Below are 9,850 nucleotides of genomic sequence, written 5' to 3' on the forward strand. Positions count from 1 at the left end.
CTCCCTCTCCCCTCTCTCCCACTAACCACGCTCTTCCCTCACCCTCCCTCTCCCCCCTCTTCCCAGACTGCTGAGAGCTTATGGCGGTTGTATGTGCTGGGTGAAGGAGAGGGGTCATGCAGGCCTGTGTGTTCTCTCTTCTCTGATGGGGGATGTTTTCACTGTCAGCATTGATCAAATCTACCAAGCTACCCTCTCCCCTTCACTTTCTTTTCCACCTTACTCATTCTATTTCTTGGAATTGTGGAGAGTGACTCCCTTCTAACCTGTCGTCTCACAGGGACTTCAAATGAATTAAAAATCCTACAATGTGATTTTCTGGATTTTTTTCCCTCGTTTCATCTGTCATAGTTGAAGTGTACCTATGATAAATTACAGGCCTCTCTCATATTTTTAAGTGGGAAAACTTGCACAATTGGTGGCTGACTAAATACTTTTTTGCCCCACTGTACATGTATAAACAAAACGGCCAAGACACGTGCACTGTTTAAATATGGTCTGGATGAGAGGACCAGGATGTCTGTCATATGCTGTTTACACACTGGTTATTTGTCATATGCACAAGGAAAGGAGCAAACAGGGAAGTTAGACAAACCATTGGCAAAGAGGCATTCTGCTTTTAGGAGTCCACTGTTCAATCTCCTTTGCTTCATGAAAGTTATACAACTCTTTCAGATTGGTCTGTAGGCACAACTCACCGTTATTGTGCTCCACTTATAGCACAAGGCTACTAGAGTAGTGTACTTTTTACATTTGACTCATTTACCAGACTTTCTTATCCAGAGTGACTTACAGTAGTGAGTGCATACATTTTATACTTGTCTCCCGTGGGAATCGAACCCACAACCCTGGCGTTGTAAGCGCCATGCTGTTACCAACTGAGCAACACAGGAAGGCTACATTGAGTAAAGTCATACCGTATTAAAAAACTAAATCACGACAGCTGTGAGGGAAACAGGAAATCTCGGTACAATTTTATGAATGCTGAAACATACAGTTAATTTGTTTGTTCGACATGGTGGGATCTTTTTGTGTCTGTAAAATTAATTATGTGAGATGACAGTGGAAAGTAAACTTGGAGTCACAATGATATGGTGTGTGTGTGTGGTCCTCCCACTACGACTCCGGAAACCATGCAATTTATTACAGAGCTTTCAGAAAGTATTTACACCCCTTGATTTTTTCCACATTAAAATGGATTAAATTGAGATTGTGTCACTGGCCTACACACAATACCCCATAATGTCAAAGTAGAATTACGCTTTTTGAAATGTTTACAAATTAATTAAAAATTAAAAGCTGAAATGTCTTGAGTCAATTAGTATTCAACCCCTTTGCTATGGCAAGCCTAGATAAATTCTCACTCTGTGATTCACTGTGTGCAATAGTAGTGTATAACATGATTTTTGAATGACTACCTCAACTCTGTACCCCACACATACAGTACCAGTCAAAAGTTTGGACATACCTACTCATTCCAGGGTTTTTATTTTTATGCATGGAGCTGTCAGAGCTGTCAGTCTGTATGAAGCAGCCAGAGCTGTCAGTCTGCATGAAGCAGCCAGAGCTGTCAGTCTGTATGAAGCAGCCAGAGCCGTCAGTCTGCATGAAGCAGCCAGAGCTGTCAGTCTGCAAAGAGCTGTCAGTCTGCAAGGAGCTGCCAGTCTGCAAGGAGCTGCCAGAGATGTCAGTCTGCATAGAGCAGCTAGATCCGCCAGTCAGCCATGATCTTCTAGATCTGCCAGTCAACCAGTCTCTTCCAGATCTGCCAGTCAACCAGTCTCTTCCAGATCTGCCAGTCAACCAGTCTCTTCCAGATCTGCCAGTCAACCAGAATCTTCCAGATCTGCTAGTCAACCAGAATCTTCCAGATCAGCCAGCCAGGATCTACCGGAGCCTACTACCTGCCTGAGCTTCATCTCAGTACTGGGCTTCCTGTCAGTACTGGGCTTCCTCTGAGTACTGGGCTTCCCCTCAGTCCCGGGCTGCCCCTCAGTTCCGGGCTGCCCCTCAGTTCCGAGCTGCCCCTCAGTCCCGAGCTGCCCCTCAGTCCCGAGCTGCCCCTCAGTCCCGAACTGCCCCTCAGTCCCGAGCTGCTCCTCAGTTCAGTGGGGTTCTGGGTGAGGACTATTAGGCCATGGTCGGCGGCGAGGGTTGATTATCCCAGGACGCGAAGGGGAGGAACTATGACATCAATGGAGTGGGGTCCACGTCCCGAGCCGGAACCGCCACCATGGACAGACGCCCACCCGGACCCTCCCTATGGTTTTTAGGTGCGTCCGGGAGTCCGCACCTTAGGGGGGGGGGGGTTCTGTCACGCCTTGGTCTTCTTCAAACGAAGAACGCCATTACAAAAACATGCATCCTGTTTGCAACAAGGCACTAAAGTAATACTGCAAAAAATGTGGCAAATCAATTCACTTTTTGTCCTGTATACAAAATGTTAGGTTTGGGCCAAATCCAATACAACACATTACTGAGTACCAATCTTCATATTTTCAAGCATAGTGGTTCCTGCATCATGTTATGGGTATGCTTATAATGCTTAAGGACTAGGGAGTTTTTCAGAATAAAAAATAAACGGAATGGAGCTAAGCACTGGCAAAATCCTAGAGGAAAACCTGGTTCAGTCTGCTTTCCACCAGACACTGGGAGATTAATTTACCTCAAACAAGGCCAAATTTAGACTGAAGTTGCTAACCAAGAAGACGGTGAATGTGGTCGAGTTAGGTTTGACTTAAATCTACTTGAAAATCTAGGTCTAGACCTGAAAATTACTGTCCAGCAATGATCAAATCAAATCAAAATCAAATTTTATTTGTCACATACACATGGTTAGCAGATGTTAATGCGAGTGTAGCGAAATGCTTGTGCTTCTAGTTCCGACAATGCAGTGATAACCAACAAGTAATCTAACTAACAATTCCAAAAAAAAACTACTGTCTTATACACAGTGTAAGGGGATAAGGAACATGTACATAAGGATATATGAATGAGTGATGGTACAGAGCAGCATACAGTAGATGGTATCGAGTACAGTATATACATATGAGATGAGTGTGTAGACAAAGTAAACAAAGTGGCATAGTTAAAGTGGCTAGTGATACATGTGTTACATAAGGATGCAGTCGATGTTGTAGAGTACAGTATATACATATGCATATGAGATGAATAATGTAGGGTAAGTAACATTATATAAGGTAGCATTGTTTAAAGTGGCTAGTGATATATATATATATATATATATATTTACATCATTTCCATCAATTCCCATTATTAAAATGGCTGGAGTTGGGTCAGTGTCAATGACAGTGTGTTGGCAGCAGCCACTCAATGTTAGTGGTGGCTATTTAACAGTCTGATGGCCTTGAGATAGAAGCTGTTTTTCAGTCTCTCGGTCCCAGCTTTGATGCACCTGTACTGACCTCGCCTTCTGGATGATAGCGGGGTGAACAGGCAGTGGTTCGGGTGGTTGATGTCCTTGATGATCTTTATGGCCTTTCTGTAACAACGGGTGGTGTAGGTGTCCTGGAGGGCAGGTAGTTTGCCCCCGGTGATGCGTTGTGCAGTCCTCACTACCCTCTGGAGAGCCTTACGGTTGAGGGCGGAGCAGTTGCCGTACCAGGCGGTGATACAGCCCGCCAGGATGCTCTCGATTGTGCATCTGTAGAAGTTTGTGAGTGCTTTTGGTGACAAGCCGAATTTTTTCAGCCTCCTGAGGTTGAATAGGCGCTGCTGCGCCTTCTTCACGACGCTGTCAGTGTGAGTGGACCAATTCAGTTTGTCTGTGATGTGTATGCCGAGGAACTTAAAACTAGCTACCCTCTCCACTACTGTTCCATCGATGTGGATAGGGGGGTGTTCCCTCTGCTGTTTCCTGAAGTCCACAATCATCTCCTTAGTTTTGTTGACGTTGAGTGTGAGGTTATTTTCCTGACACCACACTCCAAGGGCCCTCACCTCCTCCCTGTAGGCCGTCTCGTCGTTGTTGGTAATCAAGCCTACCACAATTTGACAGATCTTGAAGATTTTCTAAAAGAATAATGGCAAATGTTGCACAATCCAGATGTGTTAAACTCTGAGAGACTTACCCAGAACGACTCACAGCTTTAATCACTGCCAAAGGTGCTTCTATAAAGTATTGACTCTGGTGTGAATACTAATGTAAATGAGATCTGTATTTCACTTTCAAAAAATGTGCTAACATTTCTAAAAACGTTTTCACTTTGTCCCTCTGGAATATTGTGTGTAGATTGGTGAGAATTATTATTATTTTAAATCCATTTTGAATTCAGCTTGTAACATCGATGTGGAATAAATCATGGGGTATGAATACTTTCTGAAGGAACTGTAGGCTACAGATTAAATAAGTTGATGAACTTCACAGGGTGGTGAAAGTGCACAGTGATGGAGCTTGATGCTCCTTTCCAATAAATATCCAGGGTCTTATTCTGGTGACACAATGATCGATGCTTGAAAACGTGTGTTGTTTAGTACATCGTCAAACACAGATTATTATCCACAGCAAGTCTGTTTGGTGGAAACACACCACTGGTGCAAAAAATGTGCACATTTCCATAGAATTGCTTGAAAATCTGGTCACCAATTGGATGGAAATCTAGCCAACTTCATTGAGTTTTTCTGCGATGTTTTGTTTCCCCCTCAGGTTCTGTAAGAACCACTATGCGGAGATGGAGGCCACTCTCCTCAGGGTGTATGAATGGCTACTGGACCGGTTCTCCTTCTTCCTGGGGGTGAAACCTGACTGTGTATGAAGAAGTACTGAAGGTGGAGAGGCATTTCCTCAGGAGTAGCAAGCCCTGGGCTAGAGCTTTAACTACGCCCACAAAGACACAGCCCAGAAAACAGCTCAACGGCAAACAAACCAGAAAAACAACTTTGTTCTCTAGGCAGCTAAAGAGAGTAACTTCATCGAGACCAACTACTGTGGATTGTTACTGTGCCATAATGCCATGCTGACGGATTACTTTCGTTTTTGTCTCGATGTAACATGATTGAGTGTTTGCCTTTTTGTACAAATTGCCTGTGGATTACAATGAGATTACGATGCGAAATGATGTTTATGAACATGCTGTACTTTCAGTTATATTTCAGTAATGTTATATGTGAACCTTTGTCCCAGCTATGAATCGAGGTTCATAAAAATCTGACATTTATGCACATATGGCTTTGCAACTCTGTTAATTAAAGGAATACCTGACATTTTAAGCTAAGACTACAGGCTGTCAATTTGCGTGTTACTTTAGTTTTAAGTGTGAAGGACAGGTAATGGGTTTACCTGCCATTAGTGGTTTTGGGCTGCTTTGTCCCAATTCTCAGACACTTCTATGAAACTTTGTAGAAGCACCTATGGCAGCGAATACAGCTTTGAGTCGTATTGGGTATGTCTGTATCAGCATTGCACATATGGATTTGGGGATTTTCTCTAATTCTTCCTTGCAGATTTTCTCATGCTCTGTTAAGTTAGATGGGGAGCGGCAGTGAACAGCAATCTTCAAGTCACTCCAGATCATCACCAAATTTCACAGTGGGTGCGAGACCTGGAGAGGCCTACAAGCCACAGTGCCAGGTCAATCAAGGTGTGGATGGAGGACCACCAGATCAAGACCCTGTCATGGCCAGCCCAATCTCCAGACCTGAACACCATTGAAAACCTCTGGAATGTGATCAAGAGGAAGATGGATGGTCACAAGCCATCAAACAAAGCCAAGCTACTTACATTTTTTGCTCCAGGAGTGGCATACAATTGGAAAATCTGAACATCGCTCCCCATGATGGCTGTCTTTCGGAACGTGTTCCCACCTCTAAATACCTTGGAGTTTGGTTAGATGATCATCTCTTTTAAAACTCATAACTGAGATGGCAAAGAAGCTGTGTCATCAGAGCACAGAACGTAAATTGTACAGGCCACTTATGTCAGTGCTTGATTATGGTGATGTTTTATATATGCATGGATCAGCATCAGTACTGAAGACATTGTATGCAGCGTTGCACTTTGTTACTTTTGCACACATCATTGCCTTTTATACATTTTGGCTGGCTGGGACTCCCTGACTTTTAGAAGGACCAGACACTGGTTGATATTTGTCTATAAAGCTGTCTTACAGAAACTTCCGAATTATCTTAACTCAACAATCCAGTGGTCAAACAGAATTTATCAGACTCGTTCACAGGACATGCTAGTGCTAGAGATGCCCCAGATTCACTCCGAGTTAGGCAAAACGGCATTTCAATATCATGCTCCACACTCATGGAATGAATTGGAGAGAACTCCAGTTAGATGTTTTGGTGCCTGTAAGACAGTTTAAACGCACATTACATTAACTTTAGTATAAACTGATTTCTTTATGTAATGTGTTTTTCTTATAGAAGTGTATTTATTTAAATATTTTTCATCTCCATCTTGTTGTTACGGCTGTTAAAGGAAGAGGACCAAAGCGCAGCGTGGTTGGCGTACATTTTCCTTTATTGAATAAAAATGACGCTGAACAAAACAATAAACACTACAAAACAGCTAAAGGCTATGTGCCCTAAACAAAGTCAACTTCCCACAAAGACAGGTGGGAAAAGGGCTACCTAAGTATGGTTCTCAATCAGAGACAACGATGGACAGCTGCCTGTGATTGAGAACCACACCCGACCAAACACAAAGAAATAGAAACATAGAAATAAACTAGAATGCCCACCTTAGTCACACCCTGGCCTAACCAAAATAGAGAATAAAAGCCTCTCTGTGGCCAGGGCGTGACAATTGTACTTTTTATATATTTTCATTTTGTTTGGTTTTAAATTCGTATTAATTGCTGTGTTTGTATTGTTGTATCACAGGGCACAACTTTAACAGAGACAGTCTCAGCTTGTTTCTCCTGTTTTAATAAAGATGAATAAAATAAAGTCACCCAACATCAATGTGAAAAACTGATGGAGAGCATGTCAAGACACATGAAATCAGGGTTATTCTACCAAATATTGATTTCTGAACTCTTTCTAAGTTAAAACATTAGTATTGTGTTGTTAAAAATGAATATGAACTTAATTTATTTGCATTGTTCGAGGTCTGACAACACTGCATCTGTCATTTTCTGCAAATAAAATGCTCCAAATGACCATTTTTATTTGGATTTTGGGAAAAATGTTGTCAGTAGTTTATAGAATAAAACAAAAATGTTAATTTTACCCAAACACATACCTATAAATAGTAAAACCAGAGAAACTGATAATTTTGCAGTGATCTCTTCATTTTTTCCAGAGCTGTATGTGGGAACTCCTTCAAGAAAAGCATTCCTCATGAAGCTGGTTGAGAGAATGCAAAGAGTCTGCAAATCTGTCATCAGGGGTTGTGCCGTGGCGGAGATCCTTGTGGGCTATACTCGGCCTTGTCTCAGGATGGTAAGTTGGTGGTTGAAGATATTCCTCTAGTGGTGTGGGGGCTGTGCTTCGGCAAAGTGGGTGGGGTTATATCCTTCCTGTTTGACCCTGTCCGGGAGTATCATCGGATGGGGCCACAGTGTCTCCTGACCCCTCCTGTCTCAGCCTCCAGTATTTATGCTGCAGTATGTGTCGGGGGTCTAAGGTCAGTTTGTTATATCTGGAGTACTTCTCCTGTCTTATCCGGTGTCCTGTGTGAATTTAAGTATGCTCTCTCTAATTCTCTCTCTCGGAGGACCTGAGTCCTAGGACCATGCCTCAGGACTACTTGGCATGAGGACTCCTTGCTGTCCCCAGTCCACCTGGCCGTGCTGCTGCTCCAGTTTCTACTGTTCAGCACCTGAGGTGCTGACTTGCTGCACCCTCGACAACACAGTTGATTATTATTATTATTATTTGACCATGCTGGTCATTTATGAACATTTGAACATCTTGGCCATGTTCTGTTATAATCTCCACCCAGAACAGCCAGAAGAGTACTGGCCACCCCTCATAGCCTGGTTCCTCTCTAGGTTTCTTCCTAGGTTTTGGCCTTTCTAGGGAGTTTTTCCTAGCCACTGTGCTTCTACACCTGCATTGATTGCTGTTTGGGGTTTTAGGCTGGGTTTCTGTACAGCACTTTGAGATATCAGCTGATGTACGAAGGGCTATATAAATACATTGGATTTAATTTGTGTCAACCAGGGAAAATCCATAGTGCCTTTGCGTGGTAGGCTAAGGCACATATCAAACCTCTCATCAGGTTTTGCTTGACTGATACCCAGCCTTATGTTAGTTATCTTATCTCTGAAATATGCTGCAAACTCATCACATTTAGATGTGGAGGAAAGTTCACATAGGTTTGCGTGGGTAGGATTTATTAGGCCATCAATGGTCGAGAAGAGCACTCTCAAAGTATTTTGATTATTAGTGATCAAGTTATTTCTAATTGCCTTGTTAAATATGCCAAGTTGCTCTCTCAGAATATAATAATGGACCTGCAACTTTGACTTGCTCCACTTCTGCTCTGCCTTTCTGCAATTTTTATTGAATTTACTAGTTTCCTCACTCATCCAAGGGCCTCTCCGTTTGGATGTGGCCCTTTTCAACTTTACTGGAGCTATGGCATCAATGGTTGCCCTTAATTTGCCATTCAATTGATCAAATAAATCATCACCAGGAAGGCAGAATAGGTGATGGAGTATTGTTCATACACTCAATAAAACCTGTCTGATCAGGATGAACAATACCTGGTAAAACATTTGTAATTCTGTGTGCGATGCATTTTGGACGTATTTTCATATTCACAACATTGAATTGCAAGAGGCCTTCAACTATTTAGATGGGCTGGATCTTTGTTTGTCATCTGGGTATTGTTTTAGTTATAGTGAAAACAGACCTTCCTGCTGCGTACCTGACAGACCATTTTTTATCGGAGTAGTTAAATCAAGCTACTAATGGAGCTTATTTTCAATGACGGCCTAGGAACAATGACAGCCTAGGAACAGAACTGTTCAGGGGCAGAACAACAGATTTGTACCTTGTCAACTTGGGGAATTGAACTTGCAACCTTTCAGTTACTAGTCCAACGCTCTAAACACAAGGCTACCCTGCTGCAGGTATGCAATCAAGCCCTGGGGTTTTAAGTTATTGCTTTCATTGGGCTTCGCATTGATATTTTTGTGAATTTGTTCATTTTCAATTTTGTATTATTTGGAAAGAATTCCTTACAGTAATCATCATTCATAGAGTGAGGAGGAGACTGAAAATAAAACATCTGCTTAAAGTATTTAGTTTGCTTTATAAAATATAATTTGGAGAGTCATAGGTGACTTCGTCTTTAACAAGTTTCTGCAAATGTATTTTTGGTATCGTTCCTGTGTTGAAGATTCATGTAGAATTTGGCAGGGATGGTGTTAGACGGTGATGAGCTGTGCCTGGTTTTCTCCAGACATAGCACTTTGAATTCAGGCCAAAGAGTTACATTTTTGTCTCATCAGACACAGAATATTTTTCCTTATGCTCTGAGTCTTTCATGTGCCTTTTTGCAAACTCCATACGTGCTGTCATGTACCTTTATCAAAGGAGTGGGTTCCAAATGGTCATTCTCCCATAAAGCCCAGATTGGGGAAGTGCTGCAGAGACTGTTGTCCTTCTGGCATGTTCTTCTATCTCAGCCAAGGAACTCTGTAGTTTTGTCCAAGTGGTCATTGGGTTCTTGGTCACCTCCCTGACCAAGGTGCTTCTTATCCGGTTGCTCAGTTTAGTCGGACGACCAGCTCAAGGCAGAGTCTAGGTGGTTCCATATTTTTTTTCAATTTCCCAATGATGGAGACCACTGCTCTTGGAAACTTTCAGCACTCTAGAAATTGTTTTATACCCTTCCCCAATGATGTCTAATCACAATTCCATTACGGAAATC

The sequence above is a fragment of the Oncorhynchus gorbuscha genome, linkage group LG12 (genome assembly GCF_021184085.1).
Source record: "Oncorhynchus gorbuscha isolate QuinsamMale2020 ecotype Even-year linkage group LG12, OgorEven_v1.0, whole genome shotgun sequence".
In the NCBI taxonomy this organism is placed as follows: domain Eukaryota; kingdom Metazoa; phylum Chordata; class Actinopteri; order Salmoniformes; family Salmonidae; genus Oncorhynchus; species Oncorhynchus gorbuscha.